This window comes from Bombina bombina, chromosome 3 (assembly GCF_027579735.1).
Source record: "Bombina bombina isolate aBomBom1 chromosome 3, aBomBom1.pri, whole genome shotgun sequence".
NCBI classification, from domain to species: Eukaryota; Metazoa; Chordata; class Amphibia; order Anura; family Bombinatoridae; genus Bombina; species Bombina bombina.
Genome location: NC_069501.1, coordinates 700,373,569 through 700,390,800, shown reverse-complemented (window position 1 = coordinate 700,390,800; position 17,232 = coordinate 700,373,569).

Sequence of the window (17,232 nt, the reverse complement as noted above, 5' to 3'; positions counted from 1 at the left end):
TGTGTGTGTCTTTAAATAGTGCACTTTCATAGGCATGAATGAAATTTATATATATATATATATATATATATATATATATATATATATATATATATATATATATATATCCAAGGCATCCTGTATCCTGAGATACAAACAAGGGTGACACAGGCCTTTGCAATTTTACTAGGCACAAACACACGGAAATTGACTGCACTCCGAAACTGGAGTGGCAAGTGAGTGACAGATTTTAAATGTGTTCTGCTTATTTTTTTATTTATTTTATTTCCTATGAGCTTTGCACGCAGGCGGGTTTGGAGTTAACTACGTGAGTTACTGAAAACAAATGCAGCTGTCTGTGAGTGCGGGTGAACACCCAAGTTTGTGAGTTTTTTTCTACCTTTGTAGGGGCATAAGATGTGTACACACTTGGGTTTGAGAGTGCAGTCCATATATGTATATAAATTCTGTTAAAGCTAACAGTGCATGGCTGTGTATAACTAGGTCTTAAGGTCTGATTGCTCATTGGCTAATAAGAAAAACTTCCTATACTTTATTGGTGAACATTGACACTCCCTACAGAAGATCTTATCTCACTACTGTCGGGGCATCTCTGACCTAGGTGATGTGATGAGCTAATAGAAGGGATGGGCGAATGTGGCTAAATCGGGTTTCAAACGTTAGAACAAATATTCCTTTGTATAATCGTTATACTTAATTGAATATCGATAAGAACGACATTTCTTTAAAATTTAGAAATCGAATGTTATTTTCGATTTTTTAAATTTTGCTTTCAATTTCAAACTTTGCTTTCAAATCAAATGTTGCTTTCAAATTTGAATGTTGTTTTCAATTTAAAATATTCATAATACAGGTAGCCCTCAGTTTACGTCAGGGTTAGGTTCCAGAAGGAATGGTTGTAAATCGAAACCGTTGTAAATTGAAACCCAGTTTATATTGTAAGTCAATGGGAAGTGAGGGAGTTAGGTTCCAGGCCCCTCTCAAAATTGGCATAAGTAACACCAAATACATTATTTTTAAAGCTTTGAAATGAAGACTTTAAATGCTAAACAGCATTATAAACCTAATAAAATAATCACACAACACAGAATATATAATTAAACTAAGTTAAATGAACAAAAACATTTGCTAAACAGCATTATAAACCTAATAAAATAATCACACAACACAGACTTTACTTACATTTTTCTGCAAACAGTTATTTCTATGCATTCCAATCTGGACTGATTTATAGACAGGAAGATCTTTTTCCTTTGCAAGCTGCTCGATAGCTCAGCTCGATAGCTCACGTCTGGTTAAACTGATTAATTTCAGCTTGCTTGGCTTGTATATCTTTGCTGCAACACAAGCGGACAGCTCCACCTAATGGCTATTTTAATCAATGCACTGCTTCTCAATGCTTTTCAATAGCAGTCACATGACTGGAAAAAAAGGTTGTTATTCTGAAACGGTGCAAATTGAACCGTTGTAAACCGAAGGCCACCTGTACTTCAAATATACATATTCAAAATTTGAATGTGTCTATTTTCAATATATTATTAACATTTAAAATTGAATGTCAAAATTTTGAATCACATAAATTAATCCAAAATCTAATGTTATAGCTAACAGAAAGCATACATAAAATTAGAATATTCAAACGAATATGACCGAATGTTAATTAAAATTTGAAAAACAATATTCAAAATTAGAATGTTAGAATGTTTGATAAACATTCAAAATTCAATTTGAATGGACGAATGTATAAAACAAATTTTAAATTTCGAATGTTGCGTAATATTCGTCCGTCCTTACTTAAAACCTAAAAGCAATTTTTAAAAGTAAGGAATTATTTAACAGAGTTTCAGAATAAGTGGATTGATGTTATCTAACAATACTAATGAAATGCTGGCAGAATGTGAAATACAGCTTTTCTCAGTATACACTGTGCAATATGAAGGCAGCTTTTCTATAGGAATTACATCCAAATCTCTCCTACAAAACAAAACTACCTTATAGTGATTAATTACAGTAAGACTCTCACTGTACCATTACTCAATATAAATGTTGTCTCTATTGTCTTAGATTAAAAATAATCCTTCATTAAAAGGAAATTAAACCCACATTTTTTCTTTCATGATTCAGATAGAGAAGGCAATTTTAAACAACTTTCTAATTTATTCCTATTATCAATTTGTATTCGCTCTCTTGGTATCTTTATTTATATAGCAGGCATTTAAGCTTAGGAGACAGCACATTTTTGGTTCAGCACCTGGGTAGTGTTTGCTGATTGGTGTAGTCAATGTAGCCACCAATCAGCAAGTGCTACCCAGGGTGCTGAACCACAAATGGGCCGGCTCCTAAGCATATATTTAAATAAAGATACAGAGAGAACAAAGAAAATTTGATTGTAGGAGTAAATTAGAAAGTTGCTTAAAATTGCATGTTCTATCTAAATCATGAAAGATTTTTTTTTGTTTAATATCCCTTTAAGGCCCTAGCAAATTATATTTTACAGAAGACATCAAATTCTCACTGCAATAGTTTCCAAAATGAAATGCTCACTACATCTTGTAAACTGAATATAAATCTGATTCTAGCTTAAAATGTAATTAAAAAAAAAAAAGTGTTGACTCTTCAGTCTGATAGCACCTGGAAAAGAAATCTTTTTATTTGCTGACCCTTATGAATTCACACTCTTATACTCTTGCTCAAAAATCAATTAGTTGGCTGGGAGGGATAAGATTTGCTTTAAATTTAGATATGCAATTTAATATTTTCTTTTTTTATTCCAAAGCAAGGAATGCAAATAGTCCAAGTCTTTGAATTTTAAATATATTTAACAATCACTGTAAAAATGATCTGAGTTGTAATACAGTATAGAAGAGTGAACAGGGTGAATAGTGAGGTTATTATACTCTTTTAAATATAGCATTTGACCTGTTTACAACAATTGGAAATCTGATGATTTGCAAATTCTAACTGCTATGATCCATACAATTGTATGACTGGTGATAAACAATCTAGTATTTTTTTCTAAAAGGGGCGTAGTAGTGCAAAAATAGCATGCTGTTTCATTAGAGCATGGCATTTTTGCACTACTCTCCTTGGTTTATGCCCTGAAATGTAGAAATCTGCTGGTCCTGAGCAGGAAACAGCTGATGAGCCAATCAACAGCAACAGTTGCACAACCCACCAACCACTGGCTGTGTTGACCGGCAGTTGTAGTGTTCATATTCAACTTGAAGTTTACCTATGTGTTTAAACCCTTTGAGGGGAGTTAAAAATGTAAAGCTCCACAACAAGTAATGCATAAATTACACCAAGTAATTTTTGTACACAAGGTGCCTTCTGTGTTATACTATAGTACAGTGCTATCTTACTTAGCTTTAGTGTGTTAACCAGCATTACGCCTTGTGCTTCTGTACCTTAACCAATTTTAATGGTTTCCACCTGCCAATCAAAAGAACACAAAATTCAAAAATGTTAGTGGTTGTTGCTTACATTTGATTCATAAATATAGTTTTGGGGAACAATGACCAGAGCTGTTGACTGGAGTGAGATACATAAAGAGATAATCTCTACCTGCTAGTGCTAAAGACTTAGAGAAACCACATCATGAACTGGAGATAGAAGGGTTTCCATCCCTTACTGGTCATGATATTCTAAGGGCATAATGTATAAAAACTGTATAACTGTATAAAGAACTGTGATGAGTATCCAGGTAACAAACTGCATTTGAGAACAGTTCATATAAGTATTATATGGATAAAATAGTATCCATTATTAAAGGTTTTATATCAGCAGGAAATGAAGAGTTTGCTAGAATGGGAATGTTCCAGTGTATGCAGTGCTGCAACATTTCTCCAAGTAGGTTTGCTTGTTAGTAGGAGGCTATTGACAATATTAACCCATGATCTGAAGTCTAGTGGTGAGACTAATAATGTGAGTTATATGCACTGATAGCAGCTGCTAAAATCATTTACTGTCCTTTCTTTGGATATATCCTTGTGAGGCATATACCAAGGCTGGTGCTATTGAAACTTAGAAATATATATTTTGACAGCAGATAAGTAACAAGAGGACCATATTTACTTATTAAGCATACACTTAATTCATTCTTAAGATTGCCATATGTATTTTAAAGGTATGACCATGAATTAGCCCCATTAATATAGAAACAAACATTACAATAACTGCAACCATATGCTCTATATCTGTTTTGAAAGGGCAGTCACAATAATTACAAGGTACAATTGATCTTGGTTAGACATTTATAAAGTAATGCCAAAATATGCTATAAATATCTTTACACTAACTTCTCTATGGCTTTGATTGGTCTAATCATAATAGTCATGCAAGTGGTTAATACCAAACATAAAGTAGAATACTGAGGCTTAAAATCAGTCTAAACCTGGCAACCAAACACTCCCTCATTTAACCCCTTAATGACCGGACCATTTTTCAATTTTCTTACCCTTAATGACAATGGCTATTTTTACATTTCTGCAGTGTTTGTGTTTAGCTGTAATTTTCCTCTTACTCATTTACTGTACCCATACATATTATATACCGTTTTTCTCGCCATTAAATGGACTTTCTAAGGATACCATTATTTTCATCATATCTTATAATTTCCTATAAAAAAAAATATAAAATATGAGGAAAAAATTGAAAAAAACACACTTTTTCTAACTTTGACCCCCAAAATCTGTTACACATCTACAATCACCAAAAAACACCTATGCTAAATAGTTTCTAAATTTTGTCCTGAGTTTAGAAATACCCAATGTTTACATGTTCTTTACTTTTTTTGCAAGTTATAGGGCCATAAATACAAGTAGCACTTTGCTATTTCCAAACAACTTTTTTTCAAAATTAGCGCTAGTTACATTGGAACCCTGATATCTGTCAGGAATACCTGAATATCCCTTGACATGTATATATTTTTTTTTAGAAGACAACCCAAAGTATTGATCTAGGCCCATTTTGGTATATTTCATGCCACCATTTCACCGCCAAATGTCATCAAATAAAAAAAAAAGTTCACTTTTTCACAAATTTTGTCACAAACTTTAGGTTTCCCACTGAAATTATTTACAAACAGCTTCTGCAATTAAGGCACAAATGGTTGTAAATGCTTCTTTGGGATCCCCTTTGTTCAGAAATAGCAGACTTATATGCTTTGTGGTTGCTTTTTGGTAAGTAGAAGGCCGCTAAATGCTGCTGCGCACCACACATAAATTATGCCCAGCGGTTAAGGGGTTAAATTAGGTAGCTTGTAGGGAGCTTGCAGGGTTAATTTTAGCTTTAGGGTAGAGATCAGCCTCCCACCTGACACATCCCACCCCCTGATCCCTCCCAAACAGTTCTCTTCCCTCCCCCACCCCACAATTGTCCCCGCCATCTTAAGTACTGGCAGAAAGTCTGCCAGTACTAAATAAAAGGAGTTTTTATTTTTTTTAATAAAAAAAAATAAAATGTTTTAGCTGTGATGGACTCCTGCCTTAGCCCCAACCTCCATGATCCCCCCCCCCCCAGCAATCTAACCCTCTCCCCTACCTAATTGCCGCCATCTTGGGTACTGGCAGCTGTCTGCCAGTACCCAATTTGCCCCCCAAAAAAGTGTTTTTAATTATTATTTTTTATTTCTAATTTATTTTTTTCTGTAGTGTAGCAGCCCCCCACAATACCCCAACCCCCTCCCCCTCCCAGATCCTCATATATATATATTCCCCCCCCTCTTCCCACTCATTGGTGTCAGTGTGTTTAGGTGATCGCGGGCGTGCGCGCGCACCCGCGCGCGCACGCGCACGCGCATGCGCGCCCCCGCACGCTCCCGGCACCCGGCGTGCACATTGCACTAACAGGAGCCGGATGCCGGGTAGCGATGGGCCGCCCACCCGCCTCCCTGTTGCGCTCCCACCCACCAACGAACCGGCCGCATCGCTACCGGTGCAGAGAGGGCCACAGAGTGGCTCTCTCTGCATCGGATGCTTTCTAAGGGTATTGCAGGATGCCTCAATATCGAGGCATCACTGCAATACCCTGAGAGCTGCTGGAAGCGATTGCGATCGCTTCCAGCACTCTCTTAGACAAGTGACGTACCAGGTACGTCCATTGTCACTAACTGCAAGTTTTTGCAGGACGTACCTGGTACGTCACTTGTCATTAAGGGGTTAAAGGGAAACTGAACCCAATTTTTTTCTTTTGGGATGCAGATAGAGCATGCGATTTTAAACAACTTTCTAATTTACTCCTATTATCAAATGTTCTTCATTCTCTTGGTATTTTTATTTGAAAAGCAAGAATGTAAGTTTAGATGCCGGATAGGGATGGGCGAATGTTTCTAAAAATTCGAAATTTAAAACGAATTTTGATACATTCGTTCGTTCGAATCGAATTTTGAATGTTTATATAACATTCTAACATTCTATTTTCGAATTTTCGTTTTCAAATTTTTCAATAAAATTCGAAAATATTCGTTCGAATAATAGAATGTTTAGTTATGTATTCATTCAATTTCGAAATGTAATATTCAAATTCGAATGTGACATTCGAATTCGAATGTGACATTCGAATTCGAATGTGACATTCATATTTGAAATAGTATTTCTAGTCTACAACTGTTTAATAAATGTAATATTCGAATTCGAATGCTACATTCAAATTCGAATGTCACATTCGAATTTGAAATAGTATTTCTAGTGTAATACTGTGTTTTAAATGTGATATTCGATTCGAATGTGATATTCGATTCGAATGTGACATTCGAATTCGAAATAGTATTTCTAGTCTAATACTGTGTTTTATAAATGTAATATTCGAATTCGAATCCTACATTCGAATTTGAAATAGTATTTCTAGTCTAATACTGTGTTTTAAATGTGATATTCGATTCGAATGTGACATTCAAATTCAAAATAGTATTTCTAGTCTAATACTGTGTTTTATAAATGTAATATTCGAATTCGAATGTGATATTCGAATGTAACATTCGAATTCGAATGTGACATTCGAATGTGACATTCGAATTCGAATGTGACATTCGAAAACTGTAAATAACATTCGAAAATCTAATTTTTAAGAATATTCGTTCTTATCAACAATCTATTATGTAAATCGAATTTCTACAATAACATTCGTTCTAACATTCGAATTCGGATATAAACACATTCGCCCATCCCTTATGCCGGACCATTTTTGATGAACAACCTGGGTTGTTCTTGCTGATTGGTGGATAAATTCATCCACCAATAAACAAGTGCTGTCCAGCGTTCTGGACTTTCTTTTTCAAATAAAGATAGCAAGAGAATGAAGAAAAAATGATAATAGAAGTAAATTAGAAAGTTGCTTAAAATGACATGCTCTATCTGAATCACACAAGAAAAAATGTGGGTTCAGTATCCCTTTAATAGAATAAGGGCACATACATACATACATTTTATAAGCTTAGTACTGAGGTTATTCCCTGCCTCCCTCTAGTCATGGGTGTTGACATGTTGAAATCTAGATTTACTGTCTTCTAGTGCTGACATGTTTCCATATGAGCAGCAGCTCTCCTTCAGATACCTGCAGTGAAACCTAGGTTCCAATATGGTAGCACCCATAATTAGAGGGAGGTGCATGAAATGTATTTAGTATCCCTTTAGTTAGGTCCAATATAAGTTATCTTTGATTTTAGAAACCAAAGCATATTACATGAATGAATGAATGAAAATCTAACCACATGTCCCAGTGGACAAAATCAGCATTTTACACAACTCAAGTACAGATGAATTTGTTTAAAACCACATGCTTAGATCAGTTTGCATTCAAATGATGTCATGTTGCTAAGTAAAAAAAAAAAGGTTTTAGCCAAGAAAATGGGTTAATCATTTATCACATTGCTTATTATTATTGCTTTTGGCATTGGCCATTCTGAGGCTGGAACCTTTGTCCAAAATGTACTACCTTAACCAAACAGAACCAGCACTTTCATGTGTTTATGAAATGTGACAATATTTTGTTTATGTTACAGTAATTTAACCATTAACTAAATGGTCATCTTCAAATTCTCTGTTTTAGTTGTATATCCTTTGTCAGTATACAATGTCTGTGTGTTGGTGTTTTTCCTTACAAAAATTCAAATACATTTCCGGTTATATTGTGGAGTTAATTATAAAGTCCATAAGTGCATGAATCTGGGTATTTCCAAAGTGTGGTCAGGCTGAACTAATGTTCAATGTGCAAAGATAAAGACGTTTGGAAGTCACTCATGGTGAATTTTGGTTTGATGAGTGAAGATTATAAGCTTATACATGAACCAATAACAGAAATTGTTTTGTTATTAACCCCTTTGTTACTGCAAGAAACTGCAAAGGGATGCCTATCCCATGTGTAACAAGAGTGACACCAGCACTTATGATAATCAATTTTTTGTTATGTGATGTACACAAGTGGATGCATTTCTTGTTATACAAGAACAACAGTAAAATAGTTTTCTGATTTGTTTCAGGAATAAAAGAACTATTTTATTTTTAGAGATATTGTAAACCTCAGAATATAAGAGAAAAAAAAGCCAAATATATACATTTATGTAAATGATATACAAAATAAACTATTTAAAGCAACACTTGTTTTGTTTTCCTTTGCTTACATGGTAAACCGCTGGCTTTGCATTTGGTTTTGATACTGTGTGTTCCTTAATTTTGGAGTACTATAAATATATATGTTTTAAACTGTGCAGCATAAAGGAACATTTTAATTGCTTAATCTATAATTGTCCTGTGGGTAATGGTCAGGGAAACCTGTATGTGTGTGGGCAAATGGAACCTAAAAAAAAGGAGTACTTCAGAGAATCATGTACAAAACAGAAACAAGGCTCCCTAGAAACAGAATGAGTTGTCACAATTCTATATAATTTAAAATATACTGAAGAAAAAAAAACATGGAAAATTCACTAGAATTTTGCCTTTTGTTCTTTCTGAAAAATCATGTGTGTTACTCTATTTGCCAAAAGACTGACTATGAAATCAACTGAGACCCTGAGAAAACTGTACTCTTGACAGATATATATAATTAAGGTAGAATTCAAAGATTTATATTCTGCAAACTCCACACCTATTGTGGACTTTCAGAAGGTCAGTTTCAAGAATATTCAAAATCCTTCCCTCCTACCTTTAAAGATGTAGTGGGTGATCTCTGTCCAGAGTTGTCTCTCTGCTATGAACCTCATCCCTTAAACCCAAACCCATACTAAATTGCCCAGATCTGCCTACAGTGCTGACAAAAGATTGCATGTTGGATGTCTATATGTTATTCCTTAGTCTCACAAACCGTGGGTCCAGTACAGAATGTAAAAGTATGTAATATTTTCATGACATCTTTATGAACTTAATGTAGCTGAAGTTTCTCAGTAGTTACATCTGGTTCTACCCTGTAGGTATAGCCTTTGCCAGTTTACGACTACTATTTCCTCTTTGATAGATTTCTCCATATTATCAAGTTGGTCCTTATTAATAATATAAAAGTGTGTCAAATATTTCAGCACCTTTATAGAGGCATTTTCAGGAAATTGTATTGCTTAGAGGGGCCTTTAAAAGGTGAGAATTCAACTTTTGTGTGTATGCTTTTCTAGCAGATTATCACCATGGTAATTGTCATCACATGCACCATTAGGTATCATGGACATTACTGATAAATCATACAGATAATTCTGAAACCAGGAGAGAATCCTTTTTCCAATTAAGGATCTCATGTCCACTCATTGGCGGTTACCACAAAAATTGCAATCACAAATATAATCATATATAGCTATTGGTTCTTTTACCACATAGATGCAACATTCTATTAAGTGATCACCATGGCAACAACAATAACCTGATAGAAACATAATCATATGAAAAAATCATGGTGGGTGGGTGAGTAGCCCTGGCTCACAACCCATACACACACACACACACACACACACACACACAATATTAAGAAGTATATAATACCCTTCAGTTCACTAAAAGCAATCCCTCTCTTCCAAAGTAGTGTTTCCATATCCAACCGGATGACACATCAATGGCAAGAACATCCCAGTATTTTTTCTATTTTGAATCTGGTGAAACCCCTAAACTGTTTCATGTTTTTATGCTATATGATAATAATGATCATCTTGAAGTAACTTTGAGTCAAATTTCTAAATACAATGTTATTAAAAGTGAGTAGCTGGTGAATGAAAAATAAATATTTTATTACAGATATACTGCTCTGAAAAACATTAACAGACCACTGCATAATTATCAGTTTCTCTGGTTTTACTATTTATAGGTATGTGTTTGAATAAAATGGACATTTTTTTTTTATTCTATAAACTACTGAAAACATTTCTCCCAAATTCAAAATAAAAATATTGCCATTTAGAGCATTTAACTGGTTTAAAATAGCAAAAAAGACGCAGTGTTTTCAGACCTTGAATAATGCAAAGAAAACACGGTCACAAATTTTTAAACAACACAATACTAATGTTTTAATTTACCAAGAGTTCAGAAATCAATATTTGGTGGAATAACCATGATTTTCATTCACAGCTTTCATGCGTCTTGGCATTCTCTCCATCAGTCTTTCACATTGATGTTGGGTGACTTTATGCCACTCCTGGTGCAAAAATTCAAGCAGCTCGGCTTTGTTTGATCTCTTCTGATCATCCATCTTCCCCTTGATCATATTCCAGAGGTTTTCAGTGGGGTTCAGGTCTGGAGATGGGCTGACCATGACAGGGTCTTGATCTGGTGATCCACCATCCATAGCTTGATTGACCTGGCTGTGTGGCATGGAGCATTGTCCTGCTGGAAAAAACAATCCTCAGAGTTGGGGAACATTATCAGAGCAGAGGGAAGCAAGTTTTCTTCCAGGATAACCTTGTACATGGCTTGATTCATGGGTCCTTCACAAAGATAAATCTGCCAGCAGGACAGTCAATCCAATAAGTAGAAATTTTGATAAATATGATTTAATTTTCTTTCTTTTTTTTGGTCATCCTATACCACTCCCTATTGCAGATTTACCAAGCAATATAATACCATGGAATGCAGAACTAAAAACAAATCAAGACAGTAATAATAGCTGAAATCAGGTAAACTTTGTTTAGAAGACAACACAGAGTAGAAAACCTTCCTACACAACACTTCTCCTCTGCAGAGGGTCATACATCTATTACATAGTGCTTGAGTTACATAAGACGAACTCTAAACTACTGTGTTGTACAAATCCACAGAAGAGAGATCTCCTTTAGCTGTACTAGAGAACTAGAACTGGAAACTGTCCTTGTAGTCCCAGTGACCTATTTTTTTTTTTTTTAGAAAACTTTTATTTGAAAACTGGAGACAGTACAAAATGGCATACTTCATGGAAACAACATAGTATAGTCACCCATAGCCCCTATGGATGAGAATGTCCATGGAAAAGGTCAAAAGTTTCAATCAGTTGCAGTTATACTGGGTTTTACCAGAAACAAAAACATTGGCCTCAGGGTTCATGGGTTAATGCTTAGCAAGAGAGGTAGCCCGGGGGCCCCTCTCTCTTCCGGTTGAAGAGTTCCCACCAGGCATTATCAACACGCCTATGGTGAATACAGGGAGTAATCATCTCCAGTTCCCATATGCATAACATTATAGCAATATGCAATGACCTATTACACACAACATATACCGTGCATTTCTATTAGCCTATACAACTTGCTTCTTCATTGAGGAGGGAAAGGGGGGGGGGAGCGGCAGTGACCTATTTTTGATAAGCAAATATTAAGCATTTAACAATCTTTCTGTAGTTTTTGCTGGCATACAAAGTTTGCAAAAATGTAGTAGAATTGCTTGTTCTCTCTCAGTTTGCCTCTGTTATTTTGTCCAGTCAATATAGATGTGTAGACATAAAACCACATTCAAACTGAATAAAACTAGGAAGACATCTTAAAAAGAAATTAAGGAATTACAAGTTCAGTTTCAAAGTGCAAACTTCTCCAAATAGTAGCACAAAGCCGTCAAAGCTGTCAGATGAAGGACTTGTATATCTGGAAGAAAGAGTTGGACTTGAAATCAATAAGTCTAGAAGTAATGATTTGTACATGGTTTATCTACAGGATGTCCCACCAGGAAGAACTAGGGACATTTTGACAAATAATGCATAATTTGCAAAAACTTTGCTATGCCTTTCAGAATTTTCTGTATAACTCAAAGATGAGAAGTAGTGGAAGAAACTTGTTAGTTTTAGGAAATTACAATTTTACAGCGCTAGTTTTTATTGTACACACTTACAGAAGAAAAAACAAAACATCTGACGAAACTCTGTACTTGATAATTGTACTTCACAGTCATTAGAGCTACAGCTGTAGTCTTCAAAAGCTGGGCCAGATGATGAAACATTGTTCTGGTGGAACTCCACTCTTCCAGTATTCTAAGATAGTGTGCCTGAAACTTGTATATATACCCACTTACCCCGTATGGAACTGAAGGGCAAAAAAACCTGCCAAGGCAAAATAGATTATGAGCAACATGCAGCAATGACAATAAATGTAAAAAAAAATGTAAGATACAAAAAAAGCTGTAAGTTATCATTTTTATATATGCAAGTGAATTCCAATCCAGGCTTTGAAAATATCTACAACTACTAGTTTAGAAATATCAACATTAAAGGGACAGTCAACTCCAAAATTTGTATTAATTTACTTTTAACCTCTGTGATTACCTTGGAAGCCTCTTTTGACAGCCCCCTGATCACATGGCTTTTTATTTATTTATTTATTTATTTATTTATTTATTTATCTATTGACTTGAATTTTAGCCAATTAGTGCAGTGTCAGCCACAACTCCACAGGCGTGAGCATAATGTTATCTATATGGCCCAAGATGGATTAGCAGTCTCATGTTGGGAAAAGCTAATAAAAAAAGCATGTGATAAGAGGCTGTCTGTAGTGGCTTAGAAACAGGCAGACATTTAGAGGTTTAAATGTCATAAAATATATTAATCTAACCATGTTGGTTGTGCAAAGCTGGGGAATGGGTAGTAAAGGCATTATCTATAATTTTAAACAATAACAATTTTGGTGTTGACTGTCCCTTTAAATGTCAGTCTTATAAGGAAAAAAAATCACAGAGTGTGCAACACACATAGTGGTCAAAAGCACATGATAATGATATCATAAGGCATCAGATTCATAAAACAAAGATGATCCACAGCTTATGGCATCCAGTATGAACAAAACGGAAGGACATAAGTGTCATGTTGATACGACCATCTACACTACTATATAGTGAGAAAGTCAGATGCTAAAAAAAAGACTCTGCCCAGCTCCCTTAGAAGCAGCAAGCTTCTGCAGTTCAGGATATGTATACAACTTTACAAGTGGAGATCCAGCATATTAAATTAATAAAATATGCTATCATACAGTGGGGCAAAAAAGTATTTAGTCAGCCACCAATTGTGCAAGTTCTCCCACTTAAGAAAATAAGAGAGGCCTGTAATTTTCATCATAGGTATACCTCAACTATGAGAGACAAAATGTGGAAACAAATCCAGACAATCACATTGTCTGTTTTGGAAAGAAATTATTTTCAAATTATGGTGGAAAATAAGTATTTGGTCAATATCAAAAGTTAATACTTTGTTATATATCCTTTGTTGGCAATGACAGAGGTCAAACGTTTTCTGTAAGTCTTCACAAGGTTGTCACACACTGTTGCTGGTATGTTGGCCCATTCCTGCATGCAGATCTTTTCTAGAGCAGTGATGTTTTGGGGCTGTCGCTGGGCAACACAGACTTTCAACTCCCTCCAAAGGTTTTCTATGGGGTTGAGATCTGGAGACTGGCTAGGCCACTCCAGGACCTTGAAATGCTTCTTACGAAGCCACTCCTTTGTTGCCCGGGCGGTTTGTTTGGGATCATTGTCATGCTGAAAGACCCAGCCAGGTTTCATCTTCAATGTCCTTGCTGATGGAAGGAGGTTTGCACTCAAAATCTCATGATACATGGCCCCATTCATTCTTTCATGTACACGGAACAGTCGTCCTGTTCCCTTTGCAGAGAAACAGCCCCAAAGCATGATGTTGCCACCCCCATGCTTCACAGTAGGTATGGTGTTCTTTGGTTGCAACTCAGCATTCTCTCTCCTCCAAACATGACGAGTTGTGTTTCTACCAAACAGTTCTACTTTGGTTTCATCTGACCACATTCTCCCAATCCGCTTCTGGATCATCCAAATGCTCTCTAGCATACTTCAGATGGGCCCGGACATGTACTGGCTTAAGCAGGGGGACACGTCTGGCACTGCAGGATCTGAGTCCCTGGCGGCGTAGTGTGTTACTGATGGTAGCCTTTGTTACGTTGGTCCCAGCTCTCTGCAGGTCATTCACTAGGTCCTCCCGTGTGGTTCTGGGATGTTTGCTCACCGTTCTTGTGATCATTTTGACCCCACGGGGTGAGATCTTGCGTGGAGCCCCAGATCAAGGGAGATTATCAGTGGTGTTGTATGTCTTCCATTTTCTAATTATTGCTCCCACAGTTGATTTCTTCACACCAAGCTGTTTGCCTATTGCAGATTCAGTCTTCCCAGCCTGGTGCAGGTCTACAATTTTGTTTCTGGTGTCCTTCTACAGCTTTTTGGTCTTTACCATAGTGGAGTTTGGAGTGTGACTGTTTGAGGTTGTGGACAGGTGTCAGGTGCTGTATGATTTGCTAGGTGTTGAGAATAAAATCATACAATGAGGTTAAGAACCGCAGCTGCTGAGATTTTAGTTATATATTTATAGGAAAAAATGGGTGGTATGTAGCAGGTAGAGATTCTGATGTATGACATGAACTATCACCTGTGATAGTGTCAAACAACAGATAAATCAATTTGCAGAGATTTGATATCTGGGAGAATAGTGAGAGGACACTATAGTTACTCCATGTGTCTAATACACTGAAATTATGTAGCAGAGTCCCTCAGAGTATAACCCATATGTAGTGATTGTATAAATTTAACATATGATAAACAATTTGAGCAATGATATATGTTATGATACAGCTGTATAGTTAATCTAAAGATTCTCACAAGTTGTGAAATATGCAAAAAGTGAAAAAATTAGCAAGTAATGGAAAAAAAAGAAATTGGTCTTAGAATTGCAGCAGTGCACAAATGTAGTGGAAAGGAAGCAACCTTCAAGTATAGATCTATAGTACCTGTGGGGGATAACCCCTAAGAATGCTCAGGGTAAATTCCAAAACTGGAGAGTGTTTCACGGTAGTTGAGGGTCCGGTAAGGTTGGAGCTCTGTTTCTCCGTGGTCGGCGTGTGACGTCACGCGCAGTGATCCGATGTAGATCCGGTTCTACAGTTGATGCTGAGACGGTTGTTTAGGAAGGCAGAATGAACTAGCTTAGGCTCAGGATAATACCGCAAGCTACCAGGAGGCGGCAGACGGACAATAACAAGCAATAGGATAAGTAAGTAAGTGCTATATATAGGCAGGTTAATCAAGGAGTGTATTTCCAAATAGGACAATTACTTCAGATAACTGAAACACAGATGATCCTGACAGTACACCCCCTCCAAGGAGCAACTCTGGGGCTCAAGGGTGCGGACGGTCTGGGTTTCTACGATGAAATATTGAAATCAACCGGCGTGCTGAGATATTGCTAGCAGGTTCCCAGGAGTTATGTTCCGATGAATACCCCTTCCAACTGATAAGATACTGCAAGGTACCACGGAACAATCGAGAATCCAATATGGCATCAACTTCGTATTCTGTGGTTGGATCTATTGAGACCTGTGGAGCAGAATCAGATGGGAAGGTCCTCAAGGCTTTATATGGTTTTAGGAGGGAGACATGGAATGTAGGATGTACTTTCATGTTATCTGGAAGTTTAAGTGTAACAGCATTCACATTCACAACCCTAGTTATTGGGTAAGGTCCGATATATAAAGGAGAGAATTTCTTCGAAGGGGTGTTAAGCTTCAGGTTTCTGGTGGATAACCAGACTAGATCTCCAGTAGCATAAGAAGGAGGTTTTCTTCTTTTCCTATCATAAAACTTCTTTTGGGTTTCCTTTGATTCTTGTATCGCAGTTTGTATGGTAGTGAAGTTAGAAGAGATAGCATCTGTCAGTTCAGATATTCCCGGGAAGTTGCTACGAATATCAGGTTGAAAATGGAACCGAGGGTGGAATCCATAATTGGCATAGAACGGTGTTGTTCTGGTGGTGGTGTTAACTGTGTTGTTGAATGAAAACTCAGCATATGGTAAATGTGTGGACCAGGAGTCTTGTTGATCAGAACAATAGAGTCGAATGAACTGTTCAATCCATTGGTTGCATCGCTCTGTCTGTCCGTTACTCTGTGGATGATATGCTGTAGTGAGTTTTTTATCTATTTTGAATGTCGTACAGAAATTCGTCCATAATCTACTGGAAAATTGAGTTCCTCTATCACTGAGGATAGACGTAGGCAATCCATGGAGTTTGAATACGTTTTTTATGAGTAGTTGGATTGTTTCCATAGCAGTAGGCAATTTGTGATAGGGAACAAAGTGAGCCATTTTGCTAAACAGGTCTACAGCCACAAGGATGGTGTTATAGTTGTTTGATTTTGGTAGATCAACTATAAAATCAACGGCTACTTCAGTCCATGGAATTGACGGAGTAGTGAGAGGTAGTAACAAACCATAGGGAGCTTGTTTTGTGGATTTAGAAACAGTGCAAGTATGGCAGGAAGCAACATATTGTTTTATGTCTTGAGACATCTTAGGCCACCAATAAGACCTCTTGGCGAGCTCGAGTGTCTTCCTTGAACCCGGGTGACCCGCTAATAGAGAATCATGGAGTGTGTGGAGTACCATTTGTCTCCGGATTGGGGGAATGTATAGAAGTTCTTGATGGTAGTACAGGTTATCATTTTTCTTATCCAGAAGAGATAGGGGTTTTGTCAGATCTTCCGTTTGTTCTTGTACCAATTGTGGTTTGAAGTCCCAGATAAATGAAATAAATCGATCTCTAGGTATCAAACTTTCGTCAGGTGTACGGTGATGCTCATAACATGATAACCTAGAGAGAGCGTCAGCTTTGTGGTTTTTACTTGCTGGACGATAGACTATTTGATAATTAAATCTAGTTAAGAACAGCTGCCACCTTACTTGTCTAGAAGAGAGGGTGCGAGTACTTTTTAAATACTGCAAGTTCCTGTGATCAGTATAGATCAAAATTGGAACACTTGTACCCTCCAGGAGGTGTCTCCAGTGCTCGAGGGACAAC